Source organism: Triticum dicoccoides, chromosome 4A (assembly GCF_002162155.2).
Source record: "Triticum dicoccoides isolate Atlit2015 ecotype Zavitan chromosome 4A, WEW_v2.0, whole genome shotgun sequence".
In the NCBI taxonomy this organism is placed as follows: Eukaryota; Viridiplantae; Streptophyta; class Magnoliopsida; order Poales; family Poaceae; genus Triticum; species Triticum dicoccoides.
The window spans coordinates 654,354,495-654,364,410 of record NC_041386.1 but is presented as its reverse complement, the minus strand read 5'-3'; the positions used below and the strand labels follow the sequence as shown (position 1 = coordinate 654,364,410).

Below are 9,916 nucleotides of genomic sequence, written 5' to 3'. Positions count from 1 at the left end.
TGCTATTAGGAAGGTAGATAGGCAGAGATACATCTTATAGGCATTATGAAGTGATGGACATTAGCCAGTGTGATTGGTGGATGTTTCATCGACGCTAAAGATTTGTTTAGGCAATTGTTCATAGTGGCTGCGATTGAATTTTTTTCATTGTTCATAGCAGAAATTCCTTCAACATCATCATCCAGGCTCCAATAGTACTTGTTTGATGATAATCTGATTATGTGGTTTGATGATAATCTGATTATGTGGCTGTATCACTGAGACGATCCACAACATATCTTACTTGCGACAAAATATGATTCAGATCATTGCTTTAGATGTTGATCCGACTGTGAAGTTGCTATCTATTATACAGTAAAGGTCCTTTGATGCCATGTGATCTCCACCGAGGCTATGGCACCAGCTGTTGCTAAAATAGTCTATTAGGTTGTGTTTTTCTTTCTACTGATGCTCAAGAGATTCACACTGTTGCTGGATCAGTTGCATCTTGTCGTAGTTTATGTCCTACAACACTTTACCGTGGATGCTTTTCATGTACTTGAGAGCTTCGTTTGCTAGTTGGTCTTCGGTTGATTGTCTTGGAAGAATTGTTGTCCAGTTGATGCTTGGAGAGATAGAAGTGAATAGTTGCTTCAAGACCGATTGCTCTTGCCTTCTGTTGAGTACACTGCATTTGGGAGGCCTAGCTGCTGCATCATAGCATCCAAAAGCACTTTTGTTGGGATTCTGATTTTTTTTCATCACGGTATGCTGATGAAAAAGAAGACAGTATGAGTAAACGTATATGCATCACGTGAGAAGATAATAAAATGATTCAGAGCAGCAAGGTTCTGGTTTTGTTGTAAGTGATGTTGTTCATTACTAAGAATTATTTTTGTCTTTCATGGAGCAGCATTAACACAATCAAATTATGGAAGTGGACATGAAGGTAACCATGTTTCTGCCTGATTTTGATGATACAGGTGGCATTTAAAGTCGAATGAAATCGTTTAGATGATGCAAATAGTACATTGACCTTTCTTTGTCTAAGAAGCTAAATTTTGTGTTATCTTGACTGACGTAGGGCATGACGCTGAGGCGCCGTGTTAGGAGCTAGGGTTCTGCCCGGTCTTGGCCGTAAGCTGTAGGGGAAGGAGGGAGGAGGGCGAGGGCTTGAGCGCGGCGGCCGGCGGCGTGGCGCCGTCCTGGCGCGTGTGGCGGCGGCGAAGGAAGGAGGCGGCTAGGGTTTAGGGTTCCGGCTCCTCTAGGAGCCGGGCAATAGAAATATTCTTATTGCTTAAATCTCAAAATAGTCTTACAAGTTGTACATATAACCACGATGTGGAATAAAAACTAAGATAACTTGCGGGCTAAGCTTGCCCGGTGGGCCTCCTACAGCCGTAGGTCCGGCCGGTCATAACATGCCGGATCTTGGCGTCCGTGTGGTGTTTGTTCACCAGCAAGAGACAGGACTGCTGCAGGTTTGTGTTCAACTCTATTAGGAAGATGAGCTCTAATTTCTCTCTTGGATCCCTCGTTGATTCTATGCTCATGTGTATGGGTCTATCGACCACGCCTATCATCTGTTGTTCCAAAGTTTGACCCAGTAAGGTCATACGAGAGGTGGAGCAAGTGGATCAACGGTGTTTGACCTAGTAACGTTGGCCGGCCCTGTAAACGGTGGTTGGATTTTTTTATTTTTTTTTTGCTTTAAGCCTATTTGTCATCGCATCTATGCATTAAAAAGAAATAAAAAGAAACTTTTTTAGTATGATGTGCTTATAATGCAGGTTCTATGTTACAGGCTTTGTACCTATCTTAGAATGTGCGTATTTTGTATTAGGACTATCTCATGTATATGCATTATATCGGATTTATTATAATAAAAGAACTGCAATAGACAAGCAAACACAGTCAATCTGTAGCCCACAAGTATTATCTTAGAAGATAATACCATGGATAATGTATTCCCCGTCAGCTTAGTGATCCTCTTTCGTGGATATTTAGGTGCTGAACAAATATGGTTTAGAAAGAGAAATAAGTACTAAAAAAGATAGTAGTAAGTAATACTTTTTCTCTTTGTGCTAACTTACCTTTTTGCTGATGATCCTACTGTTGCTAGTGTGTGAAACTGTCTGTTTCTTTCCATCTTTGGATCTGCCAGCACTAACACAGATAATGTCAGATTCTGAACCTGCATCATCTCTTCTTCTTTGGTAGTCCCTTGCTGCAAGAAAACAACAAGGCGGTTACAGCAGAAAACAACAACTCTTCTTCTGAACCCGCAACTTGTGAACTTAAACAACAAGGTGCCGAGGAATGCTGCTATTATATAAGACCAAAACATATAGTAGTTAACATTAGGCAGAGTCATCGGGTGCATATTCCATTAGTATACCTGCATATACCGATAGATGATAAAAACTTTGAGAATAATAGGACTTTCAGCTCGTTCAAAGTAAAGTAGGACACATGCATATATTGTCTTTCAAGTACCAGGAAAACAGAACAAATGGAAACAAACATCGATGTAGCAATCGCTTATTCAGGTGCAGCGTAAGAACCATATACGCAACAATGAGCGGTGGTTTTATTAAAGTAGATCAGTCGTTTGGGAAAACATACCATGCCGTCGCTCAAGTTTCACTTGGAGCGGGTGAGAATCCAATCCACCCGAGGAATCGACCTGCCGATGTGCTGCTTAGAAGCAATGGAGTATATCTTGCAGGTGGTATCGCCGCTTGGATGCAGATGAACAAAAAATTGGATGATTTTCTTATATGTAATCAGAATCTTCTTTCACACCTATGAAGATGACTTGCCCAAAAGTCTCAGAATTACACAGGAAGTTGTGCATCTCATATTCATATGGTTTATTCATGCACAAGCACCTTGCGTTGGCATCTTGCTGTCATAATAAAAATCTGAAACTTTGCCATCTAACATAAACTATAACATTATTGTGCAGACGTTTCAGAGATATATATTTGGTCACAAAGCATCTCTTTTCTGTTGATTCGAAGTCCAATATTTCATTATCAATTTCCCAAATACGCACCTTGGTTTAGTTTCAGTATCACATAATGTGGCACCATCAGTTGTAAAGCAAATTCGCAGATCAATAAGTCCAAAGGGAATAACGGGTAAAAAAGATGAAAAATCCAATCAGGCCTAGCAAGTAAATCGACGTCTATGTACTTGGCAGTAGCCACCTAGGGAAAGAGAAGGATGAACTAAAAGCCTAGCAATATAAGCATAATGGAACGAAATCTTAGCATGTAGTCAACCATAGCCTGGCAAGGGATATGATTATGGTGTGCGTTATTTTCTTTCAAGTAGAGCACATTTAATTTAGCAAACATATTGCAACATGAATGGTATGCGGAGAAATGTAGTCACAACAATTCTGAAAACAAGCAAAAGAGGAACCCATCAAAATGCGGCAAAAAACACTGAAATCTACTTTTGTAAAGAATTAACCTCATCAATATTGTATCCAGAAGTAAGGTCACGGTGTGTCTGATCATTGGCTTCTACAAAACCGGAATCTTTCACAAAGGCTTTTAAATCTTCCATATCTGCATTAAGACAAGCAAATGTTAAGAAACCTGCGCATTTCAGCCTAGTTCTTAGCCTCCATAAAAAGAAATATGACAAATAATGTTGATGGATAGTCCTTCTTTTGCTTGGGAGCTCTTACAGAGTTAAATTAGAGGTACTTTTATATATATGATGTGCACCCAACTCTATCTCGACCATTGCCCGCTGCCGAACTTGCACACGAAAAATCTGACAAATTTTCTTATTCTTCTCCTGCCTCATGCAACAAATCCGACCAAGCTACAACTTGGTTGTAGCTAACCTGGAGAGGGACACCATAGCACCATCAGAAAAGAGAGGCCATTTGTACTACAATGCAACTCGGTGATGGAATCAACCGTGAGTCCGTGACCTAAACACTACGTGCATAAGAAAAAAATTAGGAAGCCATCAATTATTAGGATGAGCTCAGTTCACCATGGAAAGATGAGGAAAAGTGGAAGAAATAGCTCATCTATGTTGGTGTCTCCTACAGAATAGGGACCCGTCCTCGATCTCTCCTCTTCCGGCAGCCGCTACTATCTGTTACCATCTTTCTTTTTAGACAATGATTGCATAAGTAAGTCTGAAACTAAAGAGGTGCCAACCATAGAACCAGGATCTACTGTAATTTTTTTCCTTTTCACCTATTTGTAGATACACTTTTTTAGTAAGACGAGAACCTGACCGAATAAAGTTAATGACAGGCTGAAATAGCCGAATTGTAGGGAATATTTCTATAAGTACTTGACAGGACTAAGTGTGTAATTCAGAGTCCAACAATGTAAACTGAAGAAAGTACTATATTTACAATCCATAATGTACTCATATCATTCTCTAGTTTGGCAAATACAAGTTATATGTTCTTTCACCATCTAGGCAGACCAATCAACCACAATTTGACGCTTAAAGAATTAATTACAAAGAGGATTTTGAGTGGCGACGATAGCAAATAACTCACCTGAGAATACAAATTGAAGTGTAGCTCGCACAGGGCTGGACAGGTGCTTGGTAGAGGACCCAGTTTTGGTTATCTGGATCATGAAACACTAACTTATCAAATTTAAGCTGAAAATAATTGGGCTTATTAAAGAAACATAGCAGAAAGGTAAGTGGACGCATCCAGTGTTATCATGGGCACGTTTTTCCTTTGCGCCTAGGGGAGTCGTGTTGATGTTAGTTAATAACTAACAATAAGCATTTATGTTGTGCGAATGGGATGAAATGACACATCATTATGATCTCACCGAATAAGGCAGATGTACGTATCCTTCCACGGAAAGTCCACGGTTAAAAAACTGGTCCCAGAAAACTGCATTCTGCTAGACTTCCTTGGACTGTCATACAATCCCCTCCACTGTACTGATCATCCTTTAAACTGTTTTGACCTGCGAAATAACGGTTATAGATTGGCAAAGACTGCACAAGCTATAATATGACATATAAGGAAAATAAAAATGACATACTATCTGATAAGAGAGCATAAAGGAAGCACAAGAAGAGTAGTATGCCTTTTGGAAGAAATAGATTTAGCATAAAGGGAGAATGAACAAGCAAGTCGCAAGATCACGTTCTTCACATGGAAATTAGAGGGGCCAAAGAATGCATCTCATATTCATCCGAGGACAAAGCTTTGCTAGCATAATCATTGTGCAGTAGTATTTTCATCAAAAAAATCCATTTACTAACTACTATATGTAGCTCAGGTTTTGACAGATATATCAGTGTCGTGGTATTATACGCAATCCACTGCCAAAAGGTTACACTATTTTTCTACCAAGATTTTTCACAAAGTAAATATCTGCCCTTTTTAGATGGTACTTCGACATGTAGCATCTTACTCTAATACTGAGTGGTTAACGTGCTTCCTTGCTCAAAATATACAATTGCACTATTAGTGGTAGCACTGGCTACTATAAGTCATTTTCATGTAATCCCTTAAGACTGAATCAATGACCAGTGTATACGAATCTCGATTCGAGATCCGAGCAATACAAAATCATGACTATGATCTGTTCTGCATACATATATAGTGCATGCTACTGATATTTATTGTAGTGACTGTACCTATTTCTTTTTAAATCTACATATCCTAATACGTACTGAATGTGCGATTTATTTTTTTATTTTTATTGAAAACCCCCATATATTAATTTGGTAAATTAAGATTCTTACAATCGTTCATTACAAAAGCAGTTACACATGGCGGAACACTATTACATAAGAGGCCATCGGACCTACTGTCAAAACTGAATTTTGCAATCTCGTGCGCCACCTTATTTGCCCGCCTATCAATCTTCGCGATCTTATAATCCTTTATGAGTTTTGATACGCTCAACGCCTCCATTTTCAGATCCGCAAAAGGAACCTTTCAATGGAATCTCTAGTGCGATTTAGCACCGACTTAACTACAAATTTGATTAAGTTCATCATCATGAATGTGGTTGCCACCGCACGCATCAGCCGGTCGATCACCAGATATTACTATGATTAGCTTTAACAAAGGGGCGAACAGTTTAATTAGTGGCCAGCTTAACAAGAATCTAATTAATCCATGGCATTCATCCCCTAAGATACATCCAGCAGTTGTGAAGAAGCAAATACACTCACTGAAGTTCTTGGTTACTTGAATTTAAACTACAAAATTGTACCAAGATGGAGAGGAGAAGTGGTGAGAAAGAAAATACCTACAGCAGCCATAGACAGCAGGAACACTAAAAACGTGAATTAATTTAGAGAGGAAAGGGATTGGAAAGAGGAACTCACAGGGGGAGGTGCAACCAGAAGAGGTGGGGAAATATCAGAATATGGTACAACTCATTGTGACTACTTTGTTGTGTTGTTTTTTATTTTTGGAAGATCTCATGGACAAAGAATCATCTCCAATTTCATGTTGATGTGCTTCAAGCTCCACACAAATTATGAACAAAATTACATCTCACACAACTAAGAAATAAAGAGAGGACAATACTTTCACCTTGGCTTGAATCGTCAAACTGGTCGTGGTGACGCCGCCCATGTATAGAAGCACGCTTGGACAGTTGGCAAATACACTCTCACTGAAGTTCTTGGTTACTTGAATTTAAACTACAAAATTATACCAAGATGGAGAGGAGAAGTGGTGAGAAAGAAAATACCTACAGCAGCCATAGACAGCAGGAACACTAAAAACGTGAATTAATTTAGAGAGGAAAGGGATTGGAAAGAAAAACTCACTGGGGGAGGTGCAACCAGAAGAGGTAGGGAATCACTTGCGACGAGGCGTGCCGGCTGCTGCTCCCCTCCTCCTGCCGATTCCGGATCGAGGCCGCGCTCCTCGGCTCGAGCTCCTCCTGCAAAGGCCGGATCGAGGCCGACGGGCGCCTACAGAGCACGGGGCGGACGCATCTGGGCCACCACACGGCATGGACGAGGCGTGGCTGGCTGCTGCCCTGCTCCCCTCGTCCTGCCGAGTCGCCCCTCGGCTCGAGAACAAGGTGGCCAGGGCGACGAGGCGGAGAAGGAGGGGTGGGAGGTGGCCGGTGGCCGGTGAGGGCGAGAAAGGAGAGGCGGCGGCGGGGAGAAACCGGCTAGGTCTCGCTGCTGCCCGCTCGCTTCTCCTTTTTCTTTTCTTTGGCTGCTGCTCGCCGTTGGCCTCTCCCTGGCTCCTGGCTCGCTGGTCGTCCCCACGCCGCCGGTCTCCCCTGCACCTCCACCAACCTTGAAGACCCTGCTTCCCCTCCTCACCCATGGGGACGACCAGCGCTGAATCTAGAACCACCGCGAGCAATGACCTGGAGGGGCTAGAGTGGGGAGGAAGAGGAGAGACAGCGGTGGCGCAGGAGAGAGAGGATGAAGATGGGGAGAGGCGGCGACGGCGGCTTGGAGGGAGATCGAGGAGGAGGAGGGAGGGTCGCGTGGGGGCGTGGGTGGGGAAGCGCTAGGTTTTTACCGGGCGTTCGCCCGTGACTCTCCTCTCTCACGCAGGCACGGGAAAAACGCAATACAATGCTGGGTCCAGCAAGCAAATCAGACCCACCTATCATTGATATAGAGCAAAATGATGATGTAAAGAAGGACGGACGGCTGGGCCTTTGCCACCACCGTAAAAAGTACATTTCGTGGTGAATCGAACGAACCAGAACTACCACGCGATGCAGGCAGCTCAGGATGGCGGGTAGTGTAGCTGAATTTATATGTTCAATTGCTCGCTAGCTGATTATGCTATTGATATGAGTAACTGTGAGACCTGGGTGTTATTATGAGTATGGTTAGTTCATAATATTTGCTGAAACCTGAATGATGGCTTTGCATGTTTACAACAACAAGAGCAAACAGAGTTTGTAAAAGTTTTTCTTTATCACTTTCAGTTTATCAGCTGAATTGCTTGAGGACAAGCAAAGGTTTAAGCTTGGGGGAGTTGATACGTCTCCAACGTATCTACTTTTCCAAACACTTTTGCCCTTATTTTGGACTCTAACTTGCATGATTTGAATGAAACTAACCCAGACTGACGTTGTTTTCAGCAGAACTGCCATGATGTTGTTTTATGTATAGAAAACAAAAGTTCTCGGAATGTCCTGAAAATCCACGGAGGCACTTTTTGGAAAATATAAAAATACTGGCGAAAGAATCAAGACCAGGGGGCCCACACCCTGTCCACGAGGGTGGGAGGCATGCCCCCTCCCCCTGGGCGCGCCCCCTGTCTTGTGGGCCCCCTGGACCTCCACCGACCTCAACTCCAACTCCATATATTCACGTTCGGGGAGAAAAAAATCAGGGAGAAAGTTTCATCACGTTTTACGATACGGAGCCGCCGCCAAGCCCTAATCTCTCTCGGGGGGGATGATCTGGAGTTCGTTCGGGGCTCCAGAGATGGGGATTCGTCGCCGTCGTCATCATCAACCATCCTCCATCATCAATTTCATGATGCTCACCGCCGTGCGTGAGTAATTCCATCGTAGGCTTGCTGGACGGTGATGGGTTGGATGAGATTTACCATGTAATCAAGTTAGTTTTGTTAGGGTTTGATCCTTAGTATCCACTATGTTCTGAGATTGATGTTTCTATGACTTTGCTATGCTTAATGCTTGTCACTAGGGCCCGACTGCCATGATTTCAGATCTGAACCTATTATGTTTTCATGAATATATGTGTGTTCTTGATCCTATCTTGCAAGTCTATAGTCACCTATTATGTGTTATGATCCGACAACCCCGAAGTGACAATAATCGGGATACTTCTCGGTGATGACCATAGTTTGAGGAGTTCATGTAGTCACTATGTGCTAATGCTTTGTTCCGGTTCTCTATTAAAAGGAGGCCTTAATATCCCTTAGTTTCTGCTAGGACCCCGCTGCCACGGGAGGGTAGGACAAAAGATGTCATGCAAGCTCTTTTCCATAAGCACGTATGACTATTTATGAAATACATGCCTACATTACATTGATGAACTGGAGCTAGTCCTGTGTCACCCTATGTTATAGCTATTACATGAGGAATCGCATCCGACATAATTACCCATCACTGATCCATTGCCTACGAGATTTTCACATCTTGTGCCTTGCTTATTTACTTTTCCGTTGCTACTATTACAATCACTAAAAAAAACCAAAATATTACTTTTGCACTGTTACCTTTATTTTCATACTACTTTGCTACTAAATACTTTGCTGCAGATACTAAGTTATCCAGGTGTGGTTGAATTGACAACTCAACTGCTAATACTCAAGAATATTCTTTGGCTCCCCTTGTGTCGAATCAATAAATTGGGGTTGAATACTTTACCCTCGAAAGTTGTTGCGATCCCCTACACTTGTGGGTTATCACATGGAAATGGTCTTAGTGTTTAATTGTCTTTCAACAAGATTTTGAAAATTCTTGAAAACTTGAAACACTTCAGAACGTTTCTTAAGAAGATAAATCCAAGTAAATTTGCTATAGTCATCAATAAAGCTTACATAATATAAGTGTATACCAACTGAAACAGGAGATGGCCCCCAAACATCTGAGAATACAAGTTGTAAGGGTGCAGTAGAGATACTGGTAGAAATAGGATATGGTAGCTGATGACTTTTAGCTTGATGACTTTTAGCTTGCTGACATGGATCACAAACTGAATCAATGCTATACTCATGGGGAAGCTTATTTTTGCTAAGAACAATTTTAACAATAACTGATGAAGAATGACCTAATCGACTATGCCACTTTGCAGAAGATGGCTTGATGGCGACAAAGGCTTGCTTATTTGACGATGACGACGACGATGATGATATGAGTGGGTAAAGACCTCCCACACACTTGCCCCTAAGAAGGATTCTCCTCATGTCCAAGTCCTTAACCAAAAAGAAGTAAGGATAAAATTCAATGAGAACACGATT

At 42.0% G+C, this 9,916-nt stretch overlaps 1 long non-coding RNA gene across 4 annotated transcripts; it reads right to left on the bottom strand.

Annotated features, from left to right (window-relative positions):
• Nucleotides 1-258: 258 nt before the first annotated feature.
• LOC119287745 lies at nucleotides 259-7,500 on the bottom strand. 4 transcript variants are annotated; one of them, XR_005140922.1, is made up of 10 exons: nucleotides 6,775-7,500; nucleotides 6,536-6,645; nucleotides 4,806-4,946; nucleotides 4,520-4,592; nucleotides 3,997-4,101; nucleotides 3,680-3,841; nucleotides 3,460-3,557; nucleotides 2,605-2,784; nucleotides 2,073-2,206; nucleotides 259-750 (listed from the first exon to the last, which is right to left on the bottom strand). It is a non-coding gene; the product is annotated as an uncharacterized LOC119287745 (long non-coding RNA). The 4 variants fall into 4 exon arrangements; XR_005140920.1 differs by having other exon boundaries at nucleotides 2,605-3,557; nucleotides 6,775-7,497; XR_005140921.1 differs by lacking the exon at nucleotides 3,997-4,101 and having other exon boundaries at nucleotides 2,605-3,557; nucleotides 6,775-7,495.
• Between the last annotated feature and the right edge of the window lie 2,416 nt (nucleotides 7,501-9,916).